Genomic DNA, 10,090 nt, shown 5'->3' with positions numbered 1-10,090 from the left:
ATATCCATGTACAACTACATGATAAAGCAGTCAGAAGAACGGACCCAACGCGAAAAACAAGGCAGACAGTCGTAACGGTCAGCCGATTTGAACTGAGCAGGGAGCAGCCCGCGTGGCCGTCCGCCTCGCTATGAAGGTTGGGTGCGCTCTGAAGTGCTGTGAGGAGGGTGGAATTACCATTTTACAGGTAGTTCCAGAGGATATCGTAGTAGGACCATTCTGGTTGTTTTCTCCTCGGGGTCTAATGGTATTATCTTGACCGTCTTCCCGTTGAGGTTGGTGACCTCGCTGAGGATCTTGGCTGTGTTGTGGTCTTGGGGGGAAAGTATCAGGTCTCCAACTAGATTGGGCTTCACACTGAACTTGATGTTCTTGTATTCTAGTTCCAGTGCTACCACTACCTCGTATGCATGGTTGAATTTGGTTTCTTTGGGAATCTTGTACTTCATTGCAGTCGGAATCGCGACGGTGGGTGGTTCTGCCACGGGGTGGATTGCTGGGGACATATTGTCCATGTCGGAGAAGTAGTCTTCCTTCCGAAGCCCCTTGTTGCATTTTCCTTCCATTGGTTACGCCTCTCTCGCTCGTCTTAAATCAATATATTGAGAATGAAGGCTCACTACACCTACCTAGTTCCTTGTTGCCCTAGGACCAGTGACGTAGCCACCCCCCACGGTCATAGGTTGGTGGCTCTGGTTTTGCAACAGGACCCCCAAAAATTGAGGAGCCTACTCTACCCTATCAGCTAAATTCACCGGCCCAGCTCACACCCCTCTAAGAGGCCCCTTTGTGGCCTGTCCTAACGACAGTTCCCTCAGGGTTCGTTAATACTGGGAGAATCGGTGAGGGCACTGAGAAACGTGAGCATAAAACACAAAGAAACAAGCAAGTCAATTCAACAGAGACGAGATATCCACGTCAAAGTGAGAGTGGCGTGTGTGGCGACAGTAAGTCTGGGTAGGCGCCGTTGTGAGCAAGTGGAAGCGCGTTCGGTCGGGAGTAACAGCGACATGCGTCTTCTCACAACGGTGGTTCACGCTGAACCAGAACACCCCCCCCTCCACACGGCCTCGTCCTGACGAGGTGTCGCAGCACCACCCACCCATCAGGGCACATTACCTACCGCCTTACGCAAGCGGTGTTTAAGCCACTGCACCTTTCCTCTCCTTCTAAGACTCACTTCTATCCTCCCTTTATCCTCCCTCTGAACTCCTTCCTCCTTGTCACTAGCGTCTATTCATTCATTCATTCATTCACCTTTCTCCAGCCATCAAACTCTATAATTCCATTTACCACCACACTTCAACTAAGTAAAATCAATATTATAAGTCTATGTTTGTCTTTGGTACCCCCAAAATGTTCTACACTACTGAGGGTATACACAAACACTTGTTATCTTGAAAATAGGTTCTTATTCTCGTACGGGAGATATACAGGGGAACTAAACAGACAGAGGGACAAAGAAACTGGCTTCCACACCATAAGGACTAGTGATCTCAACTCTCTGTATCAATCCGCGCTGGCATGTACAGATACGAGCATTCACAAGCTGAATACGTAATATGTAAATATGATAATTCACATACATAACATGGTGCATAATAAATGGAAATATTACATAGGATTAATACATGTTCTGTAATACTTTACTATACATAATTAATAGAGTAATATAAGAATACACAGCTTAAGATACTACTTCGTGTCCATATTATACAATAAGTGCACAGTTAACAATTGGTTTTACAATTGTAGGACGCCAGGTCAATACAAAACAAGGTATATATAATTCAAGACTCAACGCAATGATTACGCAATATTAAAACTGTCACAAACCAACCGGCTTTGTCCTGACTCGCCTTGGGTCAGGAGGACATATTCTTCCAGCATAAAACACCATCAGGACTCCTTGGTAAAAACACTGCAAGTGAAAGTAAACTCACAGAACTAAAAATTGGAATGAAATTGTAGAGGTTTTGGAAGAGGGGTTGTTAATGGACCCTACAGCGGTATCAAGGTGTTTCAGAAACTGTTGAGTAAACGGTGTGGGTAGCCACTCACCCGGCGGCATTCCATCAGGCTTCTTGAAGAACCTCCACAACAGAAAGAGCAGCCCTACCAACAACAGCAGTTCTGCCAACATGCTGCCGTCTCTGTTGTCTTACTGATTCTGTCGGAGAAGGACGATGTCATTAAGACATGCTTGATTAAATGAAACATGTGATATATGGACCAATAACAATCATATACACAGCAGCAGCTGGATCTTACTCCAAGTCTTTTCGGGTTTTTCTTTTTTGCTAAAATATAGTTTGTGTAATTATATAAATGGGTGAAAACTCTAATGAAACAACCAGGTTCCTGTCCTGTGAAATATATTGCTTCCTTTTCTTCTTGTAAGCAAATTGTTACAGGTTTTATTCCCATACATGAGTACACAATCAGATGTACTAGTCAATGGTGAAAAAGAATCCCGCAGTGATCAGGTATCCTGCCAGGAACAGTTTGCTCCACTCCCACGTTTACCACTTAGCATTGTGAATAATCTCTCTCCCCAAGTTGTGAACCCCGAGCTCTGAAGTGTGAATTTGAAGCATTCGCTAGCGAGTGGGAGGGAGATAATAAGGGTGTGTAGGCGTTCGTTAGTGTCTTTCTGTTGGGGCGGGGCGGCAGAGGGGGGGGGGTGTACAGTACATCAGAGAGAATACAATGCAGAATAATGCTTTCACAATACCGACGGGGTTTCTACAGCTGAGCGCAATCGTCTAGCGGTAGCCAGATGAAGATACTAAAGTTACAATAGGATCAGAAGGGTATTAATTCATGTTCTGAGTAAGGTGTTCCCTTGCAAAAGTGGGCATTTATGAGCAAATAGATTATGGAAAAGTTTGTATCTATATCTTGTAGAAACAGTGAAGTTTTATTCAACCCCTTGGCTACGAAGCTGCCCCCGCTGAATTAAATCGTCTGGCGATAGCCAGAATAAAGTAGATAAGAAGACATCGTACTAAAGGAATTAATTAGCAATCAAAACAATCAGGAAATGAGTACCAAATAATTATTGTAATTCAAACTTGATGTGAACATCTAGGAGTTGAGTTGGAAGCTGCCTGGTATAGATTAGGCAAACCACATAGTTCAGTTGTATCAAACAGTGAGATTAAATAGTTAAAAAAAAAATAAAATAAAAAATAATAATAATAATTATTATTATTATTAATACATCTGCAGCGAATGGCAGAGGTCCCACAATATCCATTGCTACTTTCCATTGGTGCGCCTGTATGGTATAACTGTAGTGGGACACTCGTGTGTAGCTTTGGTCCCTTCTTGGCACAGCAGACATGGCTTGAATGGCACCATTCCCCCACATCCATACGCATGCTAACCCAGTAAAACCTTTGCCGCAGCTGACTCAAGATATTTTTCACTCCCAGGTGTCCACTGGCTGGATTGTTGTGCATCTCATCTTTAGGGGAAGTACTGTCTGCCGGTACCTATTGAGGCCATCTGCAGTTACCCACTGACGCTGCAGCAGACCATGCTTCAGCCGAAGAGCATCCCACTGAGCTCAGTAGTTTTTAGCCGTAGGACTTGATCCAGAGAACGTCTCCCATGTTGGCCGCACTGAGGCCTGGCTCATCCACTCGACCACTGGTCTTCCAGTTGCAACTTCTCAAGGCCTTCCCCAGTAACGGCAGGATCCTCCTCCATTGTAGTGCAACTACACTTCTTGGGAAGTGCCTCTCTCCGGCAACACGGCTGATAATCAGAATCACACGGTCGTCGGCTCAGACTGTCAGCATTCCTATGTATCTGACCAGGCCCGTACTGGAGGGTATAATTGTGCTGATCCAAGTTCCCAATCCACCGAGCCAGTTGTTCTTCTGGTATTCTTCATGGTCTTAAGCCATCTCAGTGCTGCGTGGTCAGTCCAGATGGTGAAGCAAGACCCATACAGGGAGGGATAGAAAAAGTCTAAACTCCTTACCACAGCCAAGAGTTCCTTCCTGGTCTCATAATAATTTCTTTGGGGGCTTAACTTCTTCCTGTAGTATGCCACTACGTACTCGATGTCATCCTTCTTCTGGGACAGCACCCTGCCGATTCCATCATCACTAGCATCAGAGTCCAAGATGAATGGTTGAATAGGTTCTGGGGGAGGGAGCTGTCGAAGTAGCTTTGACTCTCAGTAGTCCACATAAACTTTTTCTCCTTCTTAGACAGCTTGTGCAACGGTGATGCGACCGTGGGAAATTTTTAACAGATCGACGGTAGTAAGTACAAAGGCCAAGGAAACTATGCAGCTCCCTTATACAAGTTGACACTGCCAGTTTCTCACCACCACCACCTTTTCTGGGTCTGTGCATATTCCGTCTTCACTTATTATACCTGTATGTCCCAGATATTGAACTTCCTTCTGAAAAAAGTAGCATTCCCTTGGGCTCAGTCTCAGGTGTACAGCCCGGAATCGGTCAAACACTTCCGATAGCCTCCTCAGTTCCTGCTCAAAAGTTCGACCAAAGTTAATCACGTCGTCCAGGTACTGTATATGAGGGTGGTCTTCCAGTGCAAGCCTTCCAGATCCCTCACAGTGAGACATTGCACAGGCCGAATGGTATAACCTCAAAATGCCATAGCCCTTGCCCTCATGAAAATACTGTATTTTCCTTGTTTTTCTCAGCCATTACTCCATCTTCAACTCTACACTGCTAATCAGGCTCCACCAATCCCAGACGGTTATGCAAGAAACTGTTTACCTTGCACGTCAACAGCACCTCTGATCTTGGGGGGAATAACTACTGTCCGCCTCGCTGTAACCTTAGCATTTGCATGCTTCTCAGTCTTTAGCGGTACCCACTTTCCTTGAATTTTCAACTTTCGAGGAAGGAGGTAGCCCAGTCCCAGGATGCAAGGGTCTTCTATATCCACTATATAAGCCTGTAGGGTTTTTCTTCCCCTCCCAGCTTGATGCTGATATCCACCGGTCCCTTTAGTACTGCGCTGTGTCCAGTTATCCCACACAGCTGCTGCAACGTCTCAGGTAGTTGTCGATGATTAACCACGTCCGGCCTCACAAAAGTCTGCTCCGAGGCTGTGTCGATCATCAACGGACACCTTATGCAACATAGCCACTGCTTACAGTGGCTATGTTGCATTTTGTCAATAGTGGGGCTCTGGTGAGACAGACTGGTTGCTGTCCATCAGCACCAGCCATCTCTAATTTCCCGTTTTAGTGGGCTGTTCTTCTTACACTCCTGAAATTCTGTGGTCAATTAGTTTTGAAGTGTCCATCTTCTCCACACGTCGAACATATTCTCTTCTCCATGTTCTTCTCTGTATTGCCCTCCTCTCGCTCTCGTTTCTGCTTGTAATCGTCCTCCTGTTGGGAACCAATCTTTTCACAATAACAGCAGGTTCCTTTAAATCTCTGTCTCTTGTACCTGAACCCTTTCGTGCGTTTAAACCCAGCGCTAGACTCCGCCATGAAGCTTGGTAAACTTGACTTCACGTAAGATTCAAACTCCAGGGCTGTAGCCAAAGTTTCCTATAGACTGTAGGGTTACAGCTTGGGACTGCTTGATCTGAATCTTTAGCTGCATGCTTGCCAATGCGTCCACAAATTGGTCTCTCAACAACACGGCTAACAGACCAGGTGTTGCTCTGAGGTAGGTCCAATGAGCCATACTTTCCAGGTCTTGAGCAGGCTGTGCCCACCCGGGCAGAGGTCGAACGACCCACAACGGGGCCTAGGGGGCGGAAAAATAAGAATGGAAAGAAATTAGAAATAGGTTATATTAATCTACACTACGAAGATGCTGGAAAACCAGCTTTTTAAAGTGAGACAGTTTGTATGCGTATGGAAACACAGAAGAAGGCAGAGCTTTCTACAGTTTGGCTGCGTGAGGGAAGAAGGATGCACAATAACGGGTTATTCTAGTGTGACCGACATCCACAGAGAAACGGTGGGCACCGCGGGCAAGACGTGTGTTATGAGCCCATGGCCTTGCCGGCGGTACACAGGATGCCAAATCCACCGAACATTTCCCGTTAAGGTACCTGTAAAAGAGAGAGCGTGAAACAACATTGCGGCGAAGAGAAAGGGAAGAAAGATTGTTAACTAAAGCAGGAGAGTTAATAATACGAAATGCCTTTGATTCCACCCTATCTAACAGTTGGACAGAAGAGGAACCACCCCAGACATGAGAGCAGTACTCCAAGTTAGGACGAATGAATCCCTTATATACTTGAAGCAACTGCTCAGGAGTGAAGTAGCTACGGCATCTGTACAGCATTCTCAACTTTTTTGACGCAGCTTTAGCAATGTTGAGAATGTGTGGCTCCCATGACATATTAGAGGAAAGGGTGAGGCCTAGCATATCTATTTTAGAATTTGGCAGAATGATAGCGTCCTGAAATGTAATTGGTGAGAGATCATCTAATTTGAAAAGTATAATTACAAATACTGAATTTTATTACTTTTGAATTTAAGCAAGTTTTTACCTCCCCATTCGGAAATGCTGCTCAGATCCGTATATGAAGAATAGTTAAGAATAGAATCATCAGGTTGGTGTGTGCATTAAGGGTTGCACACCACTCGAGCCATTTGTCTTCCCAAATTTTCTGAGTAATTTGACGAGCATGTTGGACAGCAGCTCTCAAGAGTTTCACTCCCTTAGGGGAAGGGTACTGTCGGAGATGTCTTCTGAATGTGTTGATTCTGTGATTCTGTTCTTTGACCTCGTCAGTGTAGAACTAGTAGTCTTTGTGGTGTCTATTTTTAGGGTTTGTTTTGGATATTTCTTCCTCTTCTGCGTGTTGTATGGCATCAGTAAGGTCCTGGTTTAGTTGGTCAATATCTACTGCTGGTTCATAGTTCAAATACCATTTTTGGAGTTCATCTTGATATAATTTCCAATTTGCTTTCTTGGTGGCGGGAAGTGGGGGAGGAAAGAGTAGCTCCATCCTCAAAGTAGTTGTCGTTGCAAAGTGGTCACCGATCAGTTAATCATCTACCTCCCACTGAGGTACTGGAACGAGCTCAGTGGAGATGAATGTGAGGTCGAATGTTCTTCCCAGTAAGTGTGTTGGTTCCCCAATATTAATGAGCGTTATTTCTGGAACATCTGTCAGCAGTTCCACTTGGTGGTGACCATCCTGGTTCATTGTTGTGGTCGGATTGAGCGCTGGATGTTGGGCATTGAAGTCCCCAGCAATGAGCACAAGTTCCTGTGTTGCTTGTGTCAGTAGTTCACCGGCTTCTAGTCGTTTGGGTGGCGGTTTATAGATGTTGTATATTACAAGAATGTCGTTTGCCCGGTGTATCCGAACAGCTTGTGCCTCTACTCCATCTCCACAGTGAACTGCTTCTTCTTCTGAACTGGGGATGGTCGCCCTGACGAGAATCATGCTGCCATGGGAGTTGGGCCCTTTTGTTTATTTCGGCATCAGGGTTTCTTGCAGAATGAAGACATCAATATTTTTAGCTAAGGCTGCTGCTTGAACAGTATGCCATTTGTTGGACAGGCCTTGTACATCCCACTGTTTTATCTTGAGATGACAAGGAGGTGGGGCTATTCTATCATTATCTCCTCGTCGCTGTTGCTGTAGTTGTTCTCGGCGTTTATGGTTGAGTCGCTCTCCTCCTCGACCGTTAGGAATGGTGTTCTCATTGGTGGCTATGTCTTGGGCACCTGTTCCAAGGGAGGAGCAGGAGGTGGAATTCCGCTTGATTTTGGAGGTATCTCGGGAGTTTTTCTTCTCTCTTCAGCTTGCTGTCGCTCTTGCCTGGTATCGTGTGTTTGCCGACGGTCTGTGATTGTTGTTCTGTTCCTGGTGATCTGTTGCAAGAGGCTTGAGGTTTCACGGTCTTGAGTGATCTCTCGGATGGCAAGTTCTTCTTCTTGTCTGATATCTGACTCAAGGGCGTCGTCTGTTTGACTTGTAGTTGTGGAGGTTTGGAGGTGTGGTCTTCCTGCATCTTTTCAGTGAGCATTTATTATATTTTCAGTACTGGTATCTTGTTTCTTTATTATAGTAGAGGCAGTCACTATTATAATGGTGATCATCTGTTTTACTTGTTCTTCTGTAAATGCCACTTGTAGATTGGCAGGCTGGGGTGTATTCAGTTGGGTGGTCGCCTGAGGGGGTTGTTGTGTCCCAGGCAATGTGATGTTCTCCACCACTACTGACAGTGGGGCAACTAAATGCAATTTTTCAAGAGAATCATGCAAATGGTGATACAAACACCAAATGTGACATGGTAATTCTCGAATGCGCACTGGTCAAGTCTGCATGATTGGCCATTTTAAAATCCAAGATGGCGTTCATTTTTCAAGATGGCCGCCTTATTAACAGGCAAAAGTTGATTTTTCTTATAAAAATTGATGTAGTTGGTCAATCTGGGTGATCTTGGTGTCGATATGTATGTTTTCAAGCATGCTCAGATGATTTTTTATAGTTATAAGTCCATTGTAACATTTGTATCCACATAAAATAATACTTTTAGTAAAAAAAATATAACAAAAGAGAGCTTAATAATAAGAAAAAGTACTCATTATTAGCACTAGTTCCTGTGACTTCTCCTGACAGAACATCTTTGTGCATTTACTGCTGTTCACATATGCAGCTGCAAAGTGCTGTGCAGGAAAGTCCAGAGCGAAAGCATTTGCATCTCTGGTTGCAGTCTTTCTTACAGGAACATTTGGTCAGCTCCTGACAGCATGTCGCAATCGGGAGAAGAGGCGTCCAACGTATCTGCCATGCCTCTCCCTTCTGCGTCCATCCCCAGTTGACAGGACTGCTGGTTTCTGGATTGGGGATTGTTGCCTGGCCCCAGATGATACCAGCCTGGTGGGCAGCCCGCTTTGCATGTTCCTTGAGGGCTGCCTGTGTTGGTGGAATGGAGTCATATGGTCTCTGCTTGCAGGAAAAGAAATTTAGTCTTGCCTCATCTACACCAGTGGCTGCACTAGATCTGTCGTACATGAGGACAACAAATCTTTCCAGCTTCTGCAGGTCAACATCGGCAACTGTTGTTGGACATTGGCTGAGTTTGGTGAATGTTTCTGAAACTTCATCACAGACATTCCACGTCTGCCATGCAGATTTCTTTCCTTTCCCACGGAAGCCAGACACAACGTCACAGCCAGTGAAAGCTTGAAAGTATAGGATCCCACTAGCTTTCTTAGGCCCTATCACAAAAACTGCATCATGTACTGGAATCCATCGATGACTGGCTCCTTGGCCAAAGGCAATCCACATGTTATCAAGACCAAGCTCCTGTAGTGATGACAGTTCAGATACTGTTATGACGACCACGTCAGTGTCGTTGGTTTTGATGATGAGGGACTTGCTACCTTCCATTGCTGCATCCCTAGCATGCACAAATATTCGTGTGTCTGCTTCCTCATGACAGCATGGAGCCACAGCTTCTAGGGACTTCTCTGTGTTGCTAATGGCATCTTCTCCCTTTGTCACAACCACTGTGCCAGTAGGATATCTCTTCCTTGGAGATGAGCTTGCAGCTGGGGGATGTGAAAAAGCAGCTGGTCCTTCAGTCGAGTAGCATGAACATCGGGCGATCCAACACCCAGCTGCTCAAGTCTCTGTCTGTAGAGTGTGACCAGGTCAGCAAGTCTGAAAATGGGTGGTTCAGTACCTTTACTAGAAGCTTTCATCTGAGTGATGTAAGTGACCAGTTCAGAGAAAGCAGTTGGGTATGCGTCCTTGTTCAGATGAAGCTCTTGTGCTTCTTCTTGCTCATGAGCATTTCGGTGTGTTCTTTCTCGGTTGTACAGGTCTGCCAGGCAGCGAGGGTGATACTTCAGTATTATGTTGACCGTCTTCCTGTTGAGGTTGGTGACCTTACTGAGGATCTTGGCTTTGTTATGGTCTTGGGGGGAGAGTATCAGATCTCCAACTAGATTGGACTTCCTGAAATTGATGTTCTTGTATTCTAGTTCCAGTGCTACCACTATCCCGTATGCATGGTTGAGGCAATATGTCTGGCCGCACACTTTGTTATTCACATTTGCGTATTCAAGCACATCGTGTATTTGGTACTATACATGAGAACTGATATAGTTAT

This window comes from Homarus americanus, unplaced genomic scaffold (genome assembly GCF_018991925.1).
Source record: "Homarus americanus isolate GMGI-L3 unplaced genomic scaffold, GMGI_Hamer_2.0 scaffold50281, whole genome shotgun sequence".
Taxonomy (NCBI): Eukaryota; Metazoa; Arthropoda; class Malacostraca; order Decapoda; family Nephropidae; genus Homarus; species Homarus americanus.
The sequence above is the reverse complement of the archived record's forward strand: the minus strand, read 5'-3'. Positions refer to the sequence as shown.